Source organism: Notolabrus celidotus, chromosome 18 (assembly GCF_009762535.1).
Source record: "Notolabrus celidotus isolate fNotCel1 chromosome 18, fNotCel1.pri, whole genome shotgun sequence".
Classification (NCBI taxonomy): Eukaryota; Metazoa; Chordata; class Actinopteri; order Labriformes; family Labridae; genus Notolabrus; species Notolabrus celidotus.
Genome location: NC_048289.1, coordinates 24738975 through 24764771, shown reverse-complemented (window position 1 = coordinate 24764771; position 25797 = coordinate 24738975). Strand labels below are relative to the sequence as shown.

At 40.4% G+C, this 25797-nt stretch overlaps 1 long non-coding RNA gene across 3 annotated transcripts; it reads right to left on the bottom strand.

The window, feature by feature from the left end:
• Nucleotides 1–25374, bottom strand: LOC117829688. Of its 3 annotated transcripts, XR_004634668.1 has the most exons (4): nt 25264–25362; nt 23742–23832; nt 641–936; nt 1–493 (listed from the first exon to the last, which is right to left on the bottom strand). It is a non-coding gene; the product is annotated as an uncharacterized LOC117829688 (long non-coding RNA). The 3 variants fall into 3 exon arrangements; XR_004634669.1 differs by lacking the exon at nt 1–493 and having other exon boundaries at nt 538–936; nt 23742–23786; nt 25264–25374; XR_004634667.1 differs by lacking the exon at nt 1–493 and having other exon boundaries at nt 538–936.
• Between the last annotated feature and the right edge of the window lie 423 nt (nt 25375–25797).

Sequence of the window (25797 nt, the reverse complement as noted above, 5' to 3'; positions counted from 1 at the left end):
TTAGATATTGACATAAGTCCATGAAATTAATAAAGTCAAAGTTTTTGTCAAATTGCTTAAAATATTCTGTTCTAGTATGTTTTGGTTCGGTCTTTGCACAAACCCATGATGCGTCACTCAGATGAAGTTTTTAATCACTAGCTCCGCTTCCCCTCTGTAATAGGAGACGCAGGAAGCTTGCATATATTACTTTTAATATAACACTCATTAATAATGCATGACAAAGTCTGCATTATATGCCCTCAATCCCGGATAACATGGCTGGAGACGGTTTTATTGCTTGTCTTTGCAAATGAGTCATTTAAACTTTAATCCTCTTGTTGTTTTGTGCAGAAACAAACTCCATGTAATTGCATTAGGATTTCAGGGCGCACTGATTCTAATTACTGCTTTCGTCATTTCTCTATTGTGGCCTTCGTTATTCTTTGCCTGTAGCATGCTCCAGTGAGACACAACAAAGATCCACCTTGGTGACTCACAACACGATCTTTGTCTTTTGATATGGACAAAGAAACAAAAACAGAAAGCAAACACAGAGAAAGAAAGGATATGATTCAATAATTACACAGAAACACAGACAAACAAAATCTGCACACACACACGAACAGAGGGATGCATTTGAAGGAACTGCAGCACTCACTTTGATAGACTCTTCCTCAGAGTGTCACTCTCCGACTTAAATTCTGATTGTCTCACAGATAACACGGTGGACTCTCTGATTCTCGGCCTCTCTGACATCACGTTCTCTCTGCAGTCGACCAAAACTCCGACCTCTGTCACAGGTCGATGGCGACTCTCATCAGCAGAGAGTCGGGATTAGCATTAACCAATCGATGCCTCTGTCAAGTGCTGGTGAGTGTTTGGACAAATCCACTCGACTTTATTGTGTGCCGATCTTTCAGGGAACAGCGGTGGTCTTGACCTTTGAGGGGAGAGCTTTTGAGTAAAAAGTAAGGGAAAGTTAGTAAACCAAGAGCCTGTCTCACAGGTCTATGAGAAATGACAAAAAAATACACTGCTCATCATGTTATCTTCATGACTTTGTGAGAGAACTCATGGATTACACACAGAGTATCTTTGTATTTTGCACATGTATCCGCTGACAGTTTCATTTGTGGCCTGTGTGAGGTACCAGCTCTGTCAAGCTTAACAAAAACAATCAACTGTGTGCATCAGCTATGGAGCTCAAAGCCCTGCAGCTTCTGTCATTTTAACGTTATGTCTTGTAGTTACTCTTTCTCATCTTGAAATGTAACAGTTTCTTTTCAAATTTAAATAAAGTGCAATTTGGGATTTGCAACATAGAAAACGGGGTCTCCCTTGCTAAGACATTTTGCAACCTGTTGTGTTTGTTACCCACCTGCCATCACTGACTAAAGACATGCGCTGAGTCCACCTCAGCACCACCCTAGTTTTCAACAGAGGATATAGAGCATCACGAAGATCGTACACTGGTCACATGTAAACTAAACTTTTAGGTGTTTCATAAATTAAACAGACATGTGTCAGACTTGCAGTTAGCATTGGACAAGCTGACATGGTCATATGTTAAGTGGGTCGTGTGGATGAAAACAAGGACTTGAAGTTAGATTTTCCTTCATATCTGGAGCAGCTGGAGCAGCAGTGGGTGTCGGCTAATGATGTGGAGGGCAAAATATGGTATGCATGTTTCACTTGGACTTTTGTAAGCTAACCCAGCTGCTGTATTTACATTGTTAGCCAGATTACTACCAATCACCCAGCTGTGTTAAATGCTTGATTCTGATTGGTCAAAACCATTGAATGGAGCCTCATGTGACACCGTAGTTTGTAACAGTCAGAATATAATTGGGTTATACCTGGTAGCGCCACAAGGTGGCGCCACCTTTCTGAGTAGGCCGATGGTATACAGAGGAGTTGCTCCTCCTGAGCCCGGGAAGTTTTGTAGAGGAGTCAGACAGAGACGCGCTCTCAGTCTACTCATCTAGTGACGAGCTGGTGTAAGCTGTACATATCGTTCTGTTTGACATGTGTGCTGAACAACTATAGGGCCGTGGAGACCTGGCTTCGTAAGGTCGACTGTCTATCTTTCTGTTTAATAAACTGCCGTGGGAAACCTCAATTCTTATCTGTCGAGTCTGTGAGCTAAGTGGCTATCCGGAGCGGCTAGCTCTCTCCACCTACACCAGCTAACGTTACAAGTTGCGAGATTGTTTGGTTTTTGAGCGGACGTGATGTTTTGTCTTGGAGACGTTGCTTTTGTGTTTTTGGATTAAATGTGCTGGTCAAAACGACATCTCGAACCAGGTTTTAAGTGTTTCCCTCTGCACCACATCCCACATCCCCCACATCCCAACATCCCCAAATAACACAACTTAGAGTCCCAGGGGAGTGTAGAGGTCTGAGGTCATCAGGTACTGGTCTGCTTTCAGTTCCTAGAGTCAGAACGAAACATGGTGAAGCAGCGTTTAGTCATTATGCACCATATATCTGGAACACACTCCCTGAAAGCTGTAGGTCTGCTCCAACTCTCACCTCTTTTAAATCAAAGATTAAGACTTTTTTATTTGCCACTGCCTTCCTATCTTAGATTATTTTAACCCACTTTAAATTAAAATTTTAATGTAATTTTTAATATATTTCTAATTTTCCTTTTCTTTTCTGTTTTATCATATTTGTCATTTTAATTATGTTCTTTTATGCCTGTCTGAATGTCTCCAATGCTTTTAATGTGTTAATGTAAAGCACATTGAGTTGCCCTCGTGTATGAAATGCGCTATACAAATAAAGCTGCCTTGCCTTGCCTTGCCTAGAGAGGCAACTACGGCTGGACATGCAGATAAAAAGGGTTACACATGCATTCATTTTACTGTTAAAAACCTCTGAAAATCCCTCAAGTGGGTACAGTCCTCAGCAGAACAGATTCCTCTGTTTATTTGGAGCGGGTATTCATGATTATGGAAAGTAAAATGCCTCTTGAGTTACTGTGTGTTTTCTTTCTTCATCCTTCAAGGTTGGCAAGACTTTGAAAGTGAAGGAGTCTTGTCCACCCTGAAGAGTTTCTATTATGCATAACCACCGGCTAGCTATACATTATCCCTTACTTAAACTGAACATTTCCACTGACACACTGCTATATCCCATACTGTGTTCAATTAAGTCTTTACTTCAAGTCACATCTTCAGTCTAGTAGATCCCTCTGTAATGTCCTGCATGTTTCGCTCTCTTTTCTCTGCTGTTATTTTTACCCTTGTAAACAAACTGACGTCAAATTTACCAGACTTCTGTCAGATGTGATTACAGAGGCTGTGATTTTGGAAAAAGCAGACTATTGCGGTGATGTGTTGCTCTGTGATGACCAATCTTGGTCATCACAGATCAGAGAATCACAGGTCAGTGAAGTTGCTCTCTTTATCAGCACTCATGTCCAATCAGATCCCTGATTCCTTCCTGTAATCCTTTACTCAGGGCTGGAGTCTGTGATTGCCTCGCCAGAAGCACTCAAAGAGGAAGAAAACTGCAACATCATGTTGTTTTCCACTGCTGGCTCCTGCCTGAATGTATCTTTGATGATGTTTGCACGCTGCACAGTCGTCTTTGTTTTTTACTGAAAATAGTACAAGGCCACACAGTTGACAGTAGAGCCTCAATAAAAGCATGCAGCAGTTTTGAATGGAGAAGACTCAAACGGGAGGCTTACATCACACGTTATACTGACAACATATTTTTTGATGTTTTATTCTAAGTCAGAATTTTTCCAGTTTAATCTTTTTTGATATATTTTTCTCAGAAGAAGCGATGGCCAACTATCATAACAATCTGTCTATCCAGCTGTCTGTATTTCTATCTAGAGCTGTATTAGATGCAAAAAACTCCTTAAAACCTTCACTAAATTTTCAAGGTGGGCTTCATGTGTGAACATGAGCAGTGGATATTTTCGACTCGTCTACACCTGGATTTTTCTTTGCCAGCCCCCCACAGTAAAATCCAGCATGAAGCGGGTAGGCATGATGACGTTTAGCTCATGCAACCGGTGTGTGTATGTGAATCAGAATCAGAATCAGAATCAGCTTTATTCGCCAAGTATGCTTGAACACACAAGGAATTTGACTTTGGTAAACTGTGCTCTCTTTGTACAAGGCATAAGAATAGGAATAAGAATAAGAACTACAATAAAAAATAAAATGAAAATATAATAACAATAACCTTAGCTATAAATACAAAGAAACAACAAATAGCTTGACTAATATGTACAGGCTAAAATAATATGATAAAGTGCAGTGGTGAGTTGCAGAGGTAGTTTTACATTATAAAATAGAAGTTATAATAAAAAAAATAGAAATATGGAATTCTGCTTGAGAATTGTTGCATTGTATATCTACATGTATATTTACAACCGGATTGATAAAAGCATCCAAGGTTAAGAAAGAGATTTGAGGGGAGCCGCTGGCCTAGAGGTCTAAGTGCGCCCCATGTACGGAGGCTATAGCCCTCGTCGCTGAGGTCATTGGTTTGATTCCATCCTTGACCCATTTACTGCATGACCTTCCCCACTCTCTACTCCCCACATTTCCTGTCTCTCTTCAGCTGTAAAAAAAAAAAAAAGGAAGAAAGACATTTGAGAGAGACGTGAACATCCAAGATGTCTAATCTGTCCGTTTACATGTAGTGTTGAATATTATAAATGCAAAAACCTGTCATGTTATTTTTAATGTCCTGCAGTGAGGGACATGTTGATCAAGCAACTTTGGAAAATGTAGCTAGAGGTCTCTATCTATCTCACCGGTATTTGGAGGATCGTGATTATCCTCTGAATCCTGAAGGGGCGGCCCAAAGTCAACAGGGAGCGGTCCTCTTCCATCGTTTAATGCATTTCGAGGTGTGGAGGCAGAACCTAATGTCCTGGATGTGTGTGAGTGATTGATTGATTGATTGATTGATTGATTGATTGATTGATTGAGCTACCGGTTCGCCAAAGTTCTAGGATGATCCGTTTGGGATCCAACTTCTGACACCAAATTGTTGTGGAAAATGTTGCTATCCCACGTATATGTTAAACTGACTTAGTCTGATCAAATGTCTTTAATGAGTTTCACAGCTCACAGTGTCAGAGCAGTCTGTAAAGAAGCTGCAAAGACAGGATGTAACACCGGAATTTATATTGAGATTTATATGAATTTATGTCTCACCTATGCATGCAGACAAAGTATGATCTCATCATGCACATAAAGCAATTTTCCATTACACTATCTATCTATCTATCTATCTATCTATCTATCTATCTATCTATCTATCTATCTAGTTGTTACTACTGACTGAAATCAAAAGTCTACTAACATGTTACATTGAAAACCAGCTCGTGGTGCCGCTCAGATGCCGAAATTTAATCTGCGAGACGACAAAATTGATCTTGATCAAAGAAGTGAAATAGAACTTGACTTCTCGTGATGACAGCACTGAAATCAATCAAACTCCCTCTGTCTCTTTTCAACTCTAGCCCACCTGTGGTTGCCCTGCGACTGTATGACGTGTACCGGGTTATGACAAGCAGCTGTTCAGCTCAACACCAAACACCAAAAGAGCCCAGCTCGTCTCAGACGGACACACAGACTGCTTATTTTTACCCGGCGGTGTCACAGAGCTGAATGGTCGGTTCAAACGCTGGCTGCTTTTACTTCTATTTCTGTACCGACATCAGAAGTAAACGCGGCACAGATGTATCTCTCTCCTGCTGATCTGAGCGACAGAATAAGGCTAGTTCTGGAACAGGCAACAATAAGCGAGACCAAACACTGAGGCTGCATTTCAGGGGTGTGTGTGTGCCTGTAAATGTGTGCGAGTTGGAGTGAGAAGAGGCCATCTGTCCTGGCCTGTTACCTCCATTACTGCTCCATTACACGCATACACACACAATCTGCAAAATTTCATGGACGTAGTAGTTTACCAGGATGTCAAAAAGGACCATGTTCTGCTAATTATGGACTTTGTTTTCACACTCAGTGTTTTCTTTAATGCCTGTTTCAGGGGAAATTGCATTTTGACATCATCAGCAGGGGAGGGAACAAGGACTTGGCGATGGGACGGAGAGCAGGGCAGAGGGGTGTCACAAATATTACACAGCAGATGGTTGATTGGAGATTATCACCGTGGGAGGAAACACCAGGAAGTCAATTAGGTGATGTGAAAGTGAAGCAGAAACGATGGAGGGGCCAATCAGATTCTTTAAACTTGATTATGTATTGCAGACTTAAAGATTTAAGCCTGTAAATCATTCATAAATACACTTATCCTGAATGCAAAAGGAAACATGCTGCAAATTCACTAAAGAGGCAGGCCCCACATCCCATGCATAAATACCTTTTTGAGTATCCTACTGCAGAAATTCAAAACTAGAACATTTTAAGTCAACATTGCAACAATGTCAAGTAAAGGGAAAAAACAGCAAAACATCCAAACATAGATTACAAATGTGACAAAAACACTGCAAATTTGGTCTTCACCAAGTAATCCTCCAGGCCTGTAGGGGGCGCTGAGTGGAACTGGATTTTGCTCAAACATATTTTTTGAAAACACTATTTTAACAAGGGATATCCCAATCTTTCTTTTTTTTTTAAGTTATATCTTTAGGCTTTTTTTTGCCTTTATTTAAAGCTGATGTTGGTAGGAATGGTGTAAAAAACTGCACTTTTTTTCTGCTGGGTTTAGAGAAAAGGTCTTTATACCAATAGGTACTCATCTGTAAGTGAAGTAATTTGAGATTATTGAGATTGATTGGCTGGGAAGCCACTACTTCCTTATATAACGTGAACGACTACCTTTTGTGGGTGGGGTAAAGACAGCAGAGAGGGCAGGTGTAGTGTTGACATTCCAAATCTCTCTCAGAACTGATGTTTATATCACGACTACCAATAGCAGCTTTAATAGGACAGCTGAACAGAGAGAGGAAATGTGGGAAGTAGAGAGTGGGGGAAGACATGCAGGAATTAGTTACGGCTGGGAGTCAAGCCGGCGACCTCTGCGTCGAGGACTGTAGCCTCTGTATGTGGGGCGCTTAGACCGCTAGGCCACCCGTGCCCTCGGGATATCCCAATCTTGATCTCAACTATCACATCAGAGCTGATCTGGGCATTGTGTGACGAATTGGGAATCTGCAATTTGAGCCAATCATCTCATCCTGACGATTTATATCAACTGTCGCAAACTAAGCTCAATTTGCTGCGAAAGGCAGACATAAGATTGACTTGGTATCAGTAACCCTGTGGCTAAAATGTCAGTATTGTGGAAATATTTTAAACTCAAGAGCAAAAACAGTCCAACAGCAACTTACAATATATGAAGTAAGATCAATTTGCAAGGCAGTGGCAGTAAAAGCTGCTTTCAGTACGATCAATTTCATTCAACAAAGCCTTTTTCTTGCTGCTGTCTTGGCCAGGACTCTCTTCTAAAAGAGATTTTGTACCTCAATGAAAATTCTCTGGGTAAAATGAAGGGTGAATAAATAAAGAGCAGCAGCTACACTCAGCAGCAGCAGATGCATCATCAAAGCCATCTGTCCATTAGAAACCAATTTCCCATAAAATATAACCCAGTCTTGCTGTCATCAGAGAATGAAGTGATGAATTGTTCAGTTGAATACCAAGCTGCAGCTGTTAGCGCCCCCTACAGGCCAGGAGCACTTCTATTGTGATGTCTGGACATCCAGAATTTTCTGTTGGATTTGTTTTCTGCATTTGGGTGTTTATCTGACAGTGCAAAGTCCATGCATTCACACACTGTTTGCAGGAGTGACTGTACTTGTTATTTGTCCTTGTAGGCCATAAACACTGACAAAAACTTGATGCACTGCTGATCACATGGACCCTATCTGAAAGAGATTGTGTGTCTGCATGTAAAGAGGCATGTCTCAGTATGTAATCTCTCCAATCCTGAGGAGGTGTGCAGAGAGTCCTGTTAGCTCCAGACTGCAGACTTAATAAACAGTTTTAAGAGCTTATTATGGCTGAGACCTCTGGGAAGTTCTTCAAACAATGATAAAATGACAGCAGAGAGAGAGAGAGAGAGAGAGAGAGAGAGAGAGAGAGAGAGAGAGAGAGAGAGAGAGAGAGAGAGAGAGAGAGAGAGAGAGAGAGAGAGAGAGAGAGAGATTCTGTGAGTGGGAAAGATGGTGAGGGAGGCTGACAAGAGGAAAACAACTAAAGAGACAGTTACAGACTGAGACTGAAAGACAAAGATAGAGGCAGAATGTAAGATGAGTCACACATAAAACAAATCGAAAAGAATAAAAGACAGCAGCAGCAGCGAGACAGAAATGAAAATATAGACACACTTTGACAAAAAAAAACATCAAAATGATCCTCGAACTTTCTTTTCAAGCTCCCCTGTTTTCACTCCGTTTACAGTGTTGTCTCTCATCTCATTTTCCTTTCTGTTTCAGCAAAAGTACCGACTCACTGTTTTTGCAGCCTGTGGGTTTACAGTGTGTGCTGCTGTCATTCTGCTGAATAGTTATGACAGTGTTAAGCATGGCTATCACTGAGCTTTAAAATAACAACAATGAGCTCAACTGACAGGCCTTCTCCAAGACAACTCTGTCTTCTAATGAGGTAGGGGAAGAATTGAGTTACATGTAGTACTTTAATATTACAGCTTTTACTTAATGAAATAGCTGATTCTGATTGGTCAATATGTAATTCTGCAGGCTGCTATTTTTGTAGAGCTGCCACTGTTAAGAGTATGAACTTTTGATAAAGAAGACCATATGATGTCAATTAAAACCAGGTCATAGAAAGAAGTTTTAGTCACCTCTAATCGCCCATTTTAGGGCCTGTGTCCACCTTCAGCTGATTTGTGCTGGCAATGCCTATATACAGCACAAAACCTATCTTGTACAACCTTTTGAGAGCTCAGTGTCCTCAGCACAACAATTTTAGCACTGTTAGCTGTTTTTTATCTATGCCCTCTCAGAGCTCTTGTTTGAAAACAGTTCAACTTTGGAACATTGCCACCCTCAACCAATCAAAATCAAGAAGGGTCATGACTTCTGATGTCAACAACAATATTAGAGGTCCATGTGGGAGGAGGAACCTAACACACTGGGGTTACAGTTTCAAGGTCTTGAGCTGCTGCTAATGCTACGACATGATTTCTATCAATAGTTTTTAGGTTTTCTTTGTAAAATTCAATTGAATAAAAACAGATATAAAGCATGCTGAGTATTTTAAAACAGACTTTATAGTCACTACACGATGGAAGTGCCGTGGGAGGGAAAAGGTAAAAGGTAAGGGCTGGTTAGAATTGCTATGAAGTATAGGTTGTGTGCACTTTGAGTGCAGAAAATGTTGTCAGTGGACACAGGCCCTTTCTGTTTAAAAAAAAAAGAACAAGGAGGAGAAGGAGAAACAAAACATACAACATACAAAGGTCAAAGGTCAAACAAACAGAGTTCAAGCCATAGCAGTGTGTTTAAGATTGCTTGATGGGTAGAAAACTTCAAACTTCACATTGCCTCTCATGGCTTTCAGTGCTCACGTTGATAACAGTTGACTAGGTTAATTTTGAGAAGGCTCCAGTCTGGCCTCATTATAAGCTAAGCAATTCACAGTGAGCAGGTTGCTATAGCATGTTAAACCACGGCAGAGTGTTGAAGGTCTAACCATCTATCATCCATCAGGATTTACTTAGTAAATGGTCAAATAGAATGCAGGTTAGTGTACAATGATTGGATCAGTGTAGTAGAGATACATACCGAAGAGAGTGTGGAAAGATCTGTCTCACTCTGTCAGGGTTTATTTTCAATATAACAACGTGCTTGCTGCACATTACCCCCTGCATAGATAGTTTCACGCACAAATGTATCATAGAATAAAACACTAGCACACAATACATGTTAAAAAGAACAAACAGCTGATGGCTAGATCCACACACCTAAGCTGACACACATCTGCTGTACAAGTAACAAGGCTTCTCTGGTAACCACAACTCACCAGGAGCTCAGCACTGAATCTGGAGGCAGTTAAGTGCACAAAACCAGCTCTGCTTTTCTCTTACACAAAAAGGAGAGAAAGGTAATTGAGTGTAAAGGCTCGGTTCGGAAGGGAGCCAATTAGTTTCAACATGGTGGAAACAGGATTTGTCAGTAAAAGTGTGAAGGGCAGATGAAGAGAGTGAGAGGAGCAGTGAGAGGGAAGGGTTTATGCTAATATGTGTCTCACTGCTGCTCCTCGTCCTGGTTATCTTGGGCCTGGAGGAGGCAAACCTGAGAGCGAAACCCACTTGTGACCCCTTGAGAAGCACTTTGGCTGACACTGGGATGATTGACTGCTCCACTGCTAAGAATATGCAAATGTGTTCAACTTTTCCACAGTACACGGTTCAAACTTAGCTTGGACCAAATTGGACAATTAGCTTTGGGAGATAAAAAAAGGCACAGAAGTTGGATCTACAGATTAAATTAAATCAGATACCGCTGTGGATGAATGGTATACACAGGTATGACAGGTCCAGCAGTATGGTGACCTCTGTCCTTGCATTCAAGTGTAAAAACTATCACCTGCTCCACATAAACATACTTTAACTCTTGAATTCCCAAGGGCAAGATAATCAAATTGTTGCATTTCTGCTACATCTCAGCTCCGACAATCAGGGGCCCTCCACAGCAGATACGTAGGACTTCTATTTTTGCCTGATGCTGTGCTCTGAAAATTCAGCTGATGGGTGGTGACAGACGAGAGCCCACTTTTAAAGCACTGATCGTACATTATCCTGCTGTATCATATTTTACCATGTCATATTGTATCATACAATATCATATCGTATTGTGTCGTATTGTATCGTATCTTGTCGTGACATATCGTATTGTATCTTGTCGTGTCGTATATGAAGTTAAGGTGTTAACTTAAATTTGGGAGCAGGACCACGCCTAAACCACACCCTCAATCACCTGACAAGCCTACTTAATCGTAGCCAGGCTACTCAACCGTTCATCTGTTACTCTTCAACCCACCCTCCCTCACCTTGCTCTGCTTCAATTACCCTTTTTCTTATCCCTTACTACTCAACTTGTCTTCGCTCTTCTGTGCCCTTGTCTAATTCCAGGTACTGCCTGGGATCAAGATCAGCTCCGGCAGGATAACGCCGAAACGTAACCCCCATCCTGAGTCTCCATCTGCTGGGCTACACGACGCACAGTAAATCATTACACGTTCAAACTTATATCCTTGTGCGGCGTGGTCCTTGCTAGTGAATGTATCGTACCTTGTCGTGACATATCGTATTGTATCTTATGTTGTATTGTATCATATGTCATATTGTATCATATGTCATATTGTATCATATCGTATTGTATCTTGTGTCGTATTGTATGGTATCTTGTCTTGATGTATTGTATCGTACCTTGTCGTGGTGTATCGTATTGTATCTTGTTGTGTCGTATTGTATTGTACCTTGTGTTGTATTGAATTGTACCTTGTTGTGTTGTATGGTCTCATATCTTGTCGTGACATATTGTATTGTATCTTGTGTCGTATTGTATCGTATATTGTCATGACATATCGTATTGTATCCTGCCATGACGTATGGTATCACATCTTGTCGTGTCATATTGTATTGTATCTCCACTTGACGTTTTGTATCGTACCTTATCGTGGTGTATCGTTTTGTATCTTGTTGTAAAATGACGTATCGTAGATTGTCGTGACATATCGTATTGTATCTTGTAATGACATTGTATCGTATCTTGTCTTGATGCATCATATTGTATTTTGTCCTGACCTTCGTATTGTATCTTGTCGTGGCGTACCATATCGTATCCATAGACTGTAAATAAAAATGGACAGCGTTGCTCCGCCTCTTCCCGTTGTACTGATCTGAAGCCAAAAAATCCCTCTCCTGGGCGCCGCCATTGTGCAGCCAGAGCCTGTAAAGCCACTTTAATAAGCTCCGCCCTACAGCGTAACGTCACAAGACGCTGTGTGCCCTTTGAAGTTTCACTCTACGGCAGTTGTGAATCAAAGGAAACCCGGAAGTAAAACTCTGTTTTTTAAACTCTAATAACTAACGAAAAAGAAACTTTTCAGGAAAAAGAGGCCTTGGACACAAAACACTCAAATACTAACTACATATCACCATAGCATATGGATATGAGAAACATTCGTACGACGTGTATTTGTTTTTTAAAGTTTTTTAAAGATTTTTTGACCTATACTGCAGCCAGCCACCAGGGGGCAGTCACACTGCTGAAAGCCTCACCACCAGCCACCGGAACCTCTCCCTTGATCGTATCCTGTCGTGATGTATGGTATCATATCTTGTCATGACGTTTCCTACCGTATCTTGTTGTGTCGTGTCGTACTATAAGAAGACATGAAATTTAAGCTTAAGCATTTTTCCATTATATATATTTTGATCAACTCTCTTTAAACTAAGGACTTGTTGGACATGTTCTTATGGATGGCTGTTGCCAGTGCTGAATTGACAAAGCTTTCGACTCATCAGACATAAAGCTTTATCCAGATCAATCACTTTACATTGTTCACTGAAAGCTCTGCGTGTGCTTGGAAAGAGACTGTTTTGAAGTAGGTGGGTTAAGAACATTCATTGTTTCCAGTCTTGCTGTACAAATAAAACAAAAAAGGAGTGTGGGGTTCTAATTGTTCCTTGAGTTATAAAAAGGCCCTAAGTCTGAAAGTGTTTTACATTGAAGAGGATTCCTTCTGTTTTTAAGCCTATAAACAAATAGTTCTATAAATAAATCTTTTACCTTCCAGTCAAAATGTGACTGATTGAGGCCAGACTGAGTGCTGCTCCTCAGCCTAATTAAGATACTCTGCTGATTACAGATTCGTCTGATGAGGCTGTTCATTATGTCTGCTCAGGGTGAGAGCTTTCACACCAGCAGGGGAAGATCTTTGATATCATTGAACCACACTGGATAGATAGGAGCTAAATGGAGCTTAATGGAGCCCATTTTCAGTCTTTGATCCCCCCAGAAAACATCATCAACAAGTTTAGGTGCCTCCCACTCATCCACTTAAGCTATTCTGATTTTTTCCCCCTGCTGTCCCTAACCTCCCATATCTCCCTGGATTGAAAGACAAAGCTGCCAGGCTTCCTTTCCTCTCCTCCTCCTCCTCCTACTCAGTCTTTTCTTTTCTTTTTCCTCGTCTCGCCCGATCTGTCAGTGAGTGTCTCCCAGCCATCACTCTGTCTGACAGACGGACTATCTCTGAGTCGTCACTCACTCCTCTGCCTCTCTGCAGCCGTCATCTCCAGCCGGCAGGGACTCCCCTCTGCAACACAGCCGTCACACCGCAAATGAGGAGAGGCCCCATTTCTGTTCCAACAGGGGAAGCATGAGAGGAATATCTCTGCTGATTAAAAAGGCTGCCTCCTCACACGGTCATTAGCATCACTATCAGTGCTTTTGAAGTGATCCTAATAGCCAGGATGAGGGCTGACCTTGAGTTTGGAGAGTGAGCTTAATCAGATATTACACACACCGCCCCACACTGTCACAGTCAGACTCCTGTGTGAGATTTGATTTGAAAGAGTTTTTCCTTTTTCATATAAAATTAATTTGCCAAAAGGGTAAAAATTTTATGACCAAATTTCCCATGATTATGAGCTTTTGAGGGGAATTTTTCCTGTCATGATCTGAAGGAGAATCAAAATAAATATCAGTTCCACAGACACTCAGCTACATCAATAAATAAGCACCACAAGTTCAAAAAAGCGGAGCGTGAAGAGAAGTTCAATTGGGAGAAGCTGATCGACTCAGGAGGAGTAATACCATCACATCAATGACCGGCAGAGACTGTGTGGGGAATGAAATGATCCTTTAGCTTTGGCTTTTTTCGACAAAAGAGATAAAAGGTAGCGCAAAAGTGACGGAAAATGTTGTGTTCTTTGAAAAATCTGTACAGTTTGTCTTCAAGGTGTGAATTTAGTGAGAGATATTGTTTCCTACCACAAGGCTGTTTACACAAATGACTAAAAGTAGAGATTTTTACTCTGTTATCTAAAAGTTATGTGGGTTCTTCGAGCATTGGGGGCAGATTAAATAGCTGTGCAGCTATATACATTGAAAAAAAAACCCACAGGCGTGAAAAAGAACCGCTCACATCATGTCAGGATGAAGTTTGAGACTCAAAGAGGCAGAAAAGGTTTCAAATTGCATGAGATTCTCAAAAAAAATCTCTTCCCACCCCAGGCTGAGGTGGGCTGAGGTGCACCATGTCCTGAATCTAAAGGCTGGCACACATTACAGGATTCTTCAAACCTTCACAGATTTAGAGACCACACACTTGATGATAACAAAAGACAGATCACACAAGATCTCTCTCTTCTGATCTTATAGTGTGTGGTGTGCACAACGGAGCACACCACACTAACCAATTCTTCAGCAGAGTATCAGGTTCTTAAGCTCAATATTCCAAATCTCGTGTAGTAAAACGTGACATCGGTGTAAACAAACATGGCGGACCAACAGGAAGAGGCAATGATGATTGTTTTCGGCCTCTTACTTTCCGAAAAAAACACACAAAAAAGAAAAACGATTATGGAAAAAGTCATGGAGGCGGCGGCGGAACTGTGGGCTGTATGCATTACAGCGCGAGTTGTATTCATTACAGCGGTGAGTTTTTGCTGGCGTCATGCTTTTGTTTGTTTTTACTTCCTCTTCTGTCAGTCAGCTGAGTCAGCTCGCGTCTTGATTGGCTTTTGCTCCGGTACATGTGACATTACACACTCGGAGCATCACACACACTACAGGATCGCTAGTCACAAATATTAAACATGTTCATTATTCACAATCTCTCCTTCTGAGGCCTTCTAAGCGGCTCCGAAAGGACAAAATCACTCTTAACACACCCCACATCACAGGAAAATCACACACCATGTCGTTTGCAAAGATCAGACAATCGGGCCTTTTCTGGCTTTGATCGTAAGGGGGAGATCGGGACAAAAATCAGCCCGATTATCCTGTAGTGTGTACCTGCCATAAGGTCTGTCCAAGGGTGGAAGGAATAAATCACGGTACTATTTGGGGGACCCTATGATTTAGCCACCAATTTGGCTGCCCTCCACTATAAAAAAGCACATACTTATTCTTTTCTTTTTTAAAGTGTCATGAATCCCAACTCGTAGGGAGCATTGAAACTGCAAGGTAATATGACCATAGCTGACCGCTAAAAGCCATAATGGGGAACTAATGGCTAGCCTAAGACGATTTCTGTAAAGGTCTTGAATCATGACTACAAAGCTGTTTGAAAAGTAACACCAACAAACTGTGTCAACCTTTTTAAAAATGAGACTGATAGAAAAACTGTTCTCTTAACAGCAAAATAAACACAAAGATCCTTAACAGGCTTCATATCACCTTCTGACCAGAAGTGTTTCCTTTCAACACACCTCTTTAATTTTCCAGTGCTGCACCACATTTATATCCAATTAGTTTTCCAGCCGTGTTTTGCCTGTAGGTTATGACACTCTTGTTTATATCTGAAGGGGATTACAGGCCGGAGGAGTTTGCGAAAATATGCCGGTGGTTTGTCCCTCAGAGGTGATTTCTGTTTGGTTCAAAGAATGACAGATAGCCGCACGACACTTGAAAAAACCTGAGTATTAGTGAGGTGTGTAGGTTAAGGCATGTGTGAGTATGTTTGATGTGTGTCAGTCTCAATAAGCACCCATCGGTTATCAAAGCTGGTAGTTTCTGTCCCGTCTTTCTCTTCATCCCCTGTTCAATGTTTCTATTCCTCACCAGTTTCTCCAATCATCTCCCAACTCCATCTGTATCTGCTTTTTATACTGAAAGTATGCTGTCGTGAATGCAGTACAACATCAGTGCATCACGATGTATGCTTTTATGAAAGAACTCAATGCACTTGCATACGTCTTGAACTGTTTTTAAAGTACTTAAAGAAGCAGCATACTGCAGTCAAGGTTGTTCTAAATTTATCTCACTGACTTAATTTCCTTTTTGCGTTTTCCATCTGTCTCATTTCATTTTCTATCTTCACCTAAATGTTCCTCCTCCTCTCTACCTTTAAATCCCACCTCTCTCTGCTCTGTATCTCTCGCTGCTTTCAGTGTCCTCATGTAAACAAACATGACACACTGCTGTTCACTGCTTCAGTTTGTCCTCAGCCAATAAAAGCAGCTCTTCTGACAAGTGAAAGAGTGGCTGAAAAATAATAGGCACACACTCACTAAACAGATGACGGTGGTTTGGCGTGTTGTTTGAAGTGGCATCAAGTGCAGTTTCCAGGGCAAACATTCAATACTGCTGCTCACACAGATGCTCAAAGTGACCTTGGTCTGTCTGTGTATCCTCACATAACAGTGTTTGTGTGTGTTTGCGTCTGAGCCTTTAAATATTCTGCTTTCTGTTAGATGAAGCCGAGTCTGTGGCAGGATGATGAGGGCAAATGGCCTGTTGATCATATTCAGTGGTGCATGTGTTTGTATGATGTGCATGCAGGAAAGTAATGGAACATAGATAGTCATTATACACACGTTATTAAGTACCATGAATTCTTATGACATGAAGATAACCATTAATCAAAGCAGTTCACCCTTTCATCAAGCCATGTGCTGTATATGGAAACATAATTAACTACACAATGTTTCCCAGAGCCCCCATCAATACACCACAACCCACACCACCCACGCCTCACTAAATGCAGTGAGTAATATTTAGTGTAATTGCTTTAGTAACATGGAGGAAAGATGAAACAAGGGTAATGTGTTGCTTTTAGAGGAAGTATGTTTTATGGATCACTGATGAGGATCAATGGCTCTATCACTGGTTTTTTTCTGTTAAATGTGTGTTAAATCTATAAGCATGCGCCCCATTTACAGAGGCTATAGCCCTTGTTGCAGAGGTTGCAGGTTCGATTCCAGCCTCAACCATTTACTGCATGTCTTCCCCACTCTCTACTCCCCACATTTCCTGTCTCTCTTCAGCTGTCCTGTCCATTAAAAGGCAAAAAATATAACTTAAAAAAATAAAATAAAAATCTATAATCCAAGTGTATTCATTTGAAGTATTGATTTCAGTTGGACAAACCAAGCAGTTTAAGAAACACACAATGACACAACTAACAATTAATTTTATAAAATAGTGAGATTCAAAAGGAACTAATTTCCAAGCCCTTTAAGATCTTTTTAATTCTGGCTAAACAATCAGCCTAAAAGTAAGAAAACACTCAGAATTGTGTTTACATCCAGGTAGTATTAAAGCATTATGGCAGTAGCCATTAACTGGAGCCACAGCCCCTGCTAGTGGCAGGTGTTTGAACTACAGCGTGCACTCAACATATGGTGGGGATTGACAAACAATATTTGGGTTTTGGGCTGAAAATATAAAAATATTAATAACTGTGAAACTGTTCAGTAATTCTGGTGCCGACTTGCAAGTGTGACATCAGATTTTTTGTATTGGCTGTTTTATTACAAGTGTCCTAAGAACTTGTGGGCAATGGCATTCATTTGATTCAAACTAACAAATAAATAAATACTTCACTTTCTCAAGAAATAAAAGTGCTTATGTGGGTGAACAAGCTAATGTTGAGAAAGAATCTTCTAGAACAGGGGTTCCTAAACTTTTCAGCCCGCGACCCTCAAAATATAAGTGCCAAAGCCTCGAGACCCCCACTGTCCCTCAAAGTGATTTAATGTGGCTTCATTTAGCTGGTCTGCAGACAATTAGCCTACCTATATGAGCATGTGTCTGTGTTTCCTGTGCTGTTTATATGAATTATCCTACTGCTACTGATGCTTTTGATAATTCTCTGTTCACTAACTCTAAACTTAGGAGTCATCTGGCAAAAAGAAAGGCAGAAAACTCATTACATTTTCTATTTTCAAGGTTTTATTTCAAGTTTAGCTTCTATTTTTGTTGATATTTTTTTTACTATAATGGGTTTAAAAAAACATTCTGGAAGACATCTCATGACCCCCTATTTGTGTTGCGCGACCCCCCCGGGGGTCCCGACCCACACTTTGGGAACCCCTGTTCTAGAATATGTAAATTACAGTCTTGCACTAACTCTCTGAAGGGAGCACTACCAAGGATGTATGTATACAAACGTTATTTATTTATTTATTTCAGCTCCTACACACACATACACACAGAGACTAGTATAAATAGTGCGTCCATAATGGCAGCCATTAGTTATCAGCATCTGTCTCCTTGCTGTATCCTTCCACAGATCCCAGACCAGCAGCCCTGCGCTGACATTGAGGCCAGCTGTTTCTCTGCGGTCTCATGTGATTAAGACAAAAGGAGGACAGGAGCAATGGCAAATGTTGGGCTAAGAAAATATGAGAGAAGACACAACGTCTGTCCGTCCTCGTGAGGCAGACACGAAACTTTAATCACCTCACACATTTCTTCCATTTCATCCTCCCATCCCAGATGCCCACAGCAGCCAGCCAAAATCTGAGGAATCATTCTTTATGTTTTTCTCCTTCATTTTCTTTTGTCCTTCTGTGTCCTGTTTCTCCGCCCGTTCATTCCTCCCCTTGTCCTCCACTCTCCTTCCATCTTGTTGTCCTCTCTATTTATTACTTATTGACCATCTCTGTGTCACTTTCTGTTTCTCGTCCACTCTCTCTCTTTGTCTCAACGTGGTATCTATAAAGACAAATGTGACCCCACGGATATAGAGTATCTATTTTCCAGCCAAAGTCAATCTGCCACCATGTAACAAGGATAGATCCTCACTCGAAAGGACAGAGAGGTGGAGACGGAGAACAGAGGAGAGAGAAGAGAGAATGTCACAAGTATTTTCTACACACCGGAGCATCACTGGCCCAATCACATAACAAACACACGGCCTGTTTTGGCATTAGAGAGGATTTTATACATTAACTTGCCTCTTAAATGAAAATAACTTCCTCATTATTACTTTAAGTTGAGTTTTGAGCATCATCTCCATCAGTTATCTCACAAGAATAATTGTTGTTGTCTGGGAACAAAATTACATCACTATAACATCATCAGACAGGGTGAGAAACAAGCACTCAGACAATCAGACAGGTTGTAAACAAGCTAAGTGTCAACCTGGTCTGAAAAATGAAGGCCATGCAGAAGAGCAACAAACTGCAGTTCTTGGAGTTACCACTTAAGGCTGGCACCAAGAGTGAGTCAATCCCCATTAGACTTCATATTAGAATGTTAAACTTAACAGCAGAATTAAAAAATGTTATAAAATGGTCTGAATGAATATTAGATTATGAAAGGCTGCAGAGTGTTGATCAATTCCTGACATTAACATGACTCGCTATATTTACTTCAGATGCAGCAATAAGGTTCGTTAATGGTGAAAGCATACCGTTAGCTTTCAAGCAAAGATGGGATGGTTGTGACTTTCTAAAAAGGTATAAGTCAGTCCTCAAGACTTCAGATTGGTCTAAATTTCTTCTTTATGGTATGAGCAGGATAATGCCCAGTGGAGTTGTCCATTATCAAGAATTAATGGACTGCCTCTGCAGAAATGAAAAAAAGGTTCTGGTGTCTAAAGATAGTTTCTAGGGTCCCAGAGGATCGCCTAGTGCCGGTTAGGTCCAACCTCTACCTCTTTTATGACAGTCATGACCCAAATGTTTGATACTGCCGTTCATAGGTGGTTAGCAACCACTTTTAAACTGCATAACCCCAATCTGATATATTGGAATTAGGGCTGTTGCAAAATCAGATCATGATTACTGTGGCTGAAGAAAAATATGATAACAATATTATCACAGTATTTATGGAAAACTTGGGAAAAGCAACGCTCTCCTCTTAAGGAAAAGCAAGACAAGAGTGGGGCAGCACATTACTACATACTGTCTGCTTTACTAATAAACACAACTTATTTATTTGCACGTCATCATCTATTTCTTTTGATGGTCAAAGCTATGTTTAATCCGTGTTTTATCCCCCCCACATACACACACCCCAACCCCTCCTTCAATTCACACCCCCCAATTATATATCCATAGCTATATCCAACTTTGACATGTAAAATAACAAAATCCATCAAATGATCCATTTATTTAATTGCGGTTAACCACACAAATTGTCCAAAGTTAAATCAGAATTAATTGCACATTTTTTGTATCCCTTCTAAATGTATTTTAAAAGGAACTAATTTATAACAGGGGAGTTGACAAGTATACTGGCTTTATGTTTGACAATTGCCGCATGTATTGTATATGACTGATTTGATTTAACCGACATGGATCAACTCAAGATGTGACGCTACATCATGGGACCCACGAGCCTTGACAGCAGTGTGATAAGCTCAAACATGATTGATTTTTATGATTTGAAAAATGTGGAACCGGGGCCTTTAATAGGAATTTTGCTTCCATTTCTTGATAATTTTTTTGCTCAAGGAGCTTCATTTCTTCTTACCCTCTATAACGTTACTGCTGCACTGCTTACTGATTTCCCACAGGACGGCCGAGGGTCACAAACACAGAATGTACATGCGCTAATTGAGCTTCGAAAAAATTTGCATCACCTCATCTTGATGAAATCTTTCATTTCCAAGTGTAGTCCCAGTGTGTCCCCATCTTTCTGATAATGTAAAAAAAAAAAAATACAAACTGCTCATTATATTCACTTTGAGTTAAAAAAAAAAGGCATGCTTTTTTTCTGCTTTGGGAGTTTCTCTGGTTGTAGCTGTGGGAGATCTCAGCAGTTATTTTACTCACAATGTAAGCACACGCACAGATACAACTTCAGACATAAATCAGAGCCACAAAAACAAAAACTATAAAGAGCTTTTCCTCCCTGTCTGTCGTTTAGAAACATCGCATTATAGTAAGACTGAATGTAAGAGCATGCTGCTTGCTTTAATGAACTCAGTAAATGGCAATGTGTGTGGACAGAGGAGTGAGTAGCATACAGAGGTCGTGTTTGCCTCTGTGTGTTTGTGAGCGTGTGTGTATTCTGAGCATGACAGGGTAATCCATTCTGTTGTGACAGTAATTCTGAGGGATTGTATTGATTGGTCCTGATGGGAGCAGAGATATCAAGCAGAAGGACACTTGTCTCTGTCTGTCTTTGGCTCTCTCCCTCCCACACACACCCACCCACACACACACACACACACACACACACACACACACACACACACACACACATTCAGACACATCTCTCGAGAGGCCACATCGACGGATAGAAATAGAGAGTAATCACATAGTTAAGTGATTAGACGACCATTTCAGTCCGCAGTCTAAGAACTACTCTTTGCCGTGCCCTAATAAAGTCCATCGTGTTTAAACGACTGAAAGGGGAATTTGGTGGCAGCTCACTTTATCACTGCCCTGCAGGAAACAGATGTGCTCCACTGAAAAAAAGGTCCTTTTCATGTCAAAATGGGTCATTTAAAAGCTGCCTTTGAAGCCTCTGGAAATTTGGCTTGAGAAAGTAAAAATGCATAAATGATATCAAAGTCAAGGATCTCATTAATCACCCTCTTAAATGTGAGGATATGCAAACCCATAGCTTTAAAAAAACTGGATCAAAACAGCTCTCCATGGTGCAGTGTTTAGGAGTAAGCAGCATTTAGCAGAACAGACCTGTTAGAAATTGGATAAAACATTCATGGGTATGTTTAAAGTATAATTACCTGAATTAAAAAATCATTATGTTTTTGTTAACTTAGAATGAGCTTTTTATATCTACACAGGAGCAGGTCCCCTTCCACGAAAGATGACATCTTGCACCACCGTGTTTCTACATTAGCACAAAACAGAAAAACTAGTAACATATGTCTTTTTATATTTAGTGAATGCACCAGTCAGAAGACGAAGAAAAGAGGGTAGATGATGTGAGCAAAAGAGTTTCTACTGATGGACAGTTCTGATGGTAAAAACTTGACAAATCTCAGGAGCTTCTTGTCTCCAAAGGCCACAATTGCGGCAACAACGAGAGGGGGGAGAGCAAGGGAGGTGTTCAGTCTAGAATCTGACCGCTAGATATTGCTGGTTATCCAAATTTCTACATGCTGTATCTTTAAAGCTTTGTAGACCATATGGGTGCAGCCAATCCTGATTAGCCACAGCAACTATGCAGCCCAATTAGCAAAGTGCAGCTCTAAACAGCTGAATGAGTTGAATCATCCAAGTCCAATTAAAGAGGAAGTGTAAGGACTGCCATCTGAAACTGATTCATTCTAGAAGGTTCCTGATGATAACTCAACGTCACTGATTGGTGATAAATGGTATTCTTTGCTATCCATGTCATAGACAGCAGTTAGCTGTTTTTACATTACCTAAGCAAAGTAGCTAGCTGCAAGCATGTATCAATAGCATAGTGTTGCATGTTAGCTGAGACAATCCTCATTTTCTGAAGGGGATAGTTTTTTATCTTTTAAGTCAGGTTATATGAGTTAGTGGTCCTGTAAATGTATTGCTCACAGGAGATCCCGGTTAGCTTGGCCCCTTTGCTGAGAAACTGGACAGAAAACTGGGACAGAAGCTAGGCTATCCATTGATGCAGACAGGATCAGCTCTACCATGTCATTTAGCTAGTTTTAGTAAACACCAACCCCAAACAGTTATGTTGGTGTAAACATATGCTCTTTTTAGAAATAATTGCTTTCAGAGGTACGTTCATTTTTGTGCTATTCTCAGACACGACACACAAGGTTTTACTGTATTGAAACTGATCAGCTGTTCAGATCTGCGGCTCTTGTCTACACCTGTTGATAGCCTAGCTTTCATTCTGGTTCTCCTGCTGGTTCCTCATCAACAACATCAACAACAACAACAACAACAACAACAACAACAACAACGATGACAACGAAGGAACTGACTGGGTACCACTGTGGGTAATTTAAAATGTATCTTTGATAACTCCACTTAAAAAACATCTATGCCTTTAAAGCTATGAATGCAATGCTTAAATTTTTGCCCTTCACATTGTAAGCTAGTGCTAGATCATTGTGAAGCTAAACTCACCTGCCTCCCCTCAACACTCAAGATCATCTCGAGCAGTAAAAATAAGACAACCAGAAATTATTTGCATTTGTCTGTTAGTATTGCTATCAATTGTTTTTGGGTATTACACCAGCTCTTCCTGTAAACAGCCTAAAAGTAGCCACCATGTTACTTTTACTGCAATTGGATTTCATTGTTGGTTATTAAAATTTGAACAGAACATGCCCAAATTAAAAAAACAAACCCAGGTAAATTTGCAGAAACTGAAATTGGAAATACTTCAAAAGATGTTAAAAACTGTCTTCTTGGTAACACGGATGGTTACTATTTTCTTGGATCTGTGTTCCTCACCTGCCACTAACAGACAAAAAGGACACAGGTAAGTGAATGTAATGTCACGGGTCAACTACAAGATCAGCTGTGGCAGTTTGCCATGTCAGTTCAGCACTCAGGACATCCTCTGAAGCTGAGTGTGACGTCTGCACATGTGGCTGTCCAATAAAACAACACTGTTCAGGCATCAAGTCTTTTGCATTCAGACCTAACAGGCACTACTCCTCTCATTACTCTGCAATCGCTCTTTAATTGGTCTTCTAATAGAGCTTTTTATCTAGGCATTAATTGGTGTTTTGCAGCATAGCCAGCAGTCTTGTCCTCCTGCCAGCCAGACTGGGGGTCCTCAGGGCACTCTCAGGTGTCTGAGCTGATTGCCTACCTGCCTGTTTGCTCTCAATCTGTCAGCTCGGCGTCCACGCTGGCGAGAAAGGTGTTGAAATTGAATGAGAACATTGTGTGTGTGTGTGTGTGTGTGTGTGTGTGTGTTACCTCACCGATGTGGTATGCCATCCTTCAGGCGGCCACACGACAGGACCCATCTGCCAGCCAAAACAGAGAGACTGGTTGGAGAAAATCTGGCACAAACTGGTACAAACACAACTCACGTTACTTGTCAGCCTCCTTGTAACTAGTTTTTTCTCTCTGCCAGTCATCCTCCTCTGCTTTCATTCAGTTATTTCCCCCCTCTGTACTCTTTATTCATCTTTTTGTGTACATGCTCTTGTGATTTATCTTCCTCTCACTGCAAACTCTAAACCTCTAAAGTGTTTCATCTGGACAAAGAATTGTTTATATATATATAGTCTTAACTGAGATCAACTTTTGGCAAAAAAAAAAAAATCCAATATATTTTACCTTTAAATGAATACCTAGCTGTGTTACATACTTGATTCTGATTGGTCAAAATCTTTATAGTGATTAATTCTCAACAGCAAAAGCGTCTGCAGGTAAAACTCAATCATCACACACATCATATCAAATCAATCAGAGAAAGGAGTCCTGCACCTTTCACCTATGGCTGTTGACACTGTGGCAAACATGTTGCAAATGAGCAGGTTAATATCTTAACTCCTTGGATTGAAATGTTCACATTTATGCTAATTTTTTCCCACAAGGAGGCTGATAAGAATCTGTTCCTTTGGCTGTGTAACACACAGTGGGATTGGAGGGACGATTATTTGAGTTGTATAAACAAATCATCTTTAAATCAATATTTTGTGTGAACTTGTCTTTAGCAGGTAGCCAGCAGGTGATAAGCTCCCTATAAGGTTATTGTTAAGCGTTGGGGTCCTTATTTTCACAACTACATATTCACTTCACATTATCCTCTCTTTAAATCCCCTCTTCTACAATCATTCACTCCTTTTTTTGCCTCCCACTCACTCTTTAAACAGGTGGGTGGGTTCATACTGTATTCCTATTGATTTCTCTTGCTAAATAAAGGTGACTGCAGTGGGTGTTTGTAAATCTGTTAATGTTATATGATACATAGAGGCCTTATGTATCTTCATGTGACCTCTGGCTTTTCAGTGCTGGCTGATTCTACCTCTGGAATACAAATAAAGACAGTTCAAAAGTGTACAGTAGCACAGACTTGGTATTGAAGCCCTGAGAGGCAAGGAAAAAAAAATGATCAGTGATACTTTGTCTGATAGATTGTTTTATTCACCATTATTATGTCCTTAATTCAGGTGGAAACCCTGTCTATTCCTTTTTTTTTTTTCTTTTTTTTTTTGAGAAACAAGTGAAGAGGGATTTTTTTCATAGAATACTAAACTTTTGTAGTCATGATAAGACTGAACAGGGTTTGAGATAACCCCTTTTTAATGGAAGCCTTTTTCAGATTTTTTCCCTGTGAAAACAGGTTGCATTTTTTTTGTATGTAAAATGGAAAAAAACAGAGAAAAAAAAAAAGCTTCAGATGTCACACGTGATGAAACAAGGAGGACCCACATTCATACAAAAAAATTGAATTCATTAAACTAAAGATCTAAAAGGAAAACTAAGAAAACTTACTTGTAATGTCCAAAACACAAAAATCTCAAATTCACACAGAAGGAACAAGAGCCACAGAGAAAACTACAGAGACAGGTTTTACAATGAACCGACAGAGAAGGGAGGAAACACAGAGACTAAATACACACAAGGTGATCAGACACAGGTGAAACTTATGAGGTGCAATCAAAGCGGAGGGAAACACACAAGGGCAGGAGGTCAAACTAAACCAGAGACACAGGGAGCAAGAACTACAACATAAAACAGGAAACACTAGAGGCTTAACATGGATTAAAAAAACACAGAGAAAGAATAAAAGAACGCATGACATGGCACACAAGGCAAAAGACAACAAATAAAACAGAACAATACAGATACAAAACAAATAAGAAACAAAACTTAACTAAAGCAGCTCATTATATCAGGCTCAACCCTCCCAAGAGAACAATGAATAAAAGTGCACATCAGGCTCTTTTGGCAGAAACATGTTTTACATCTAACAATTACAAAAATATAAATAAATATTATTTTCTCCTTTTTCACAGAAAAAGCTAA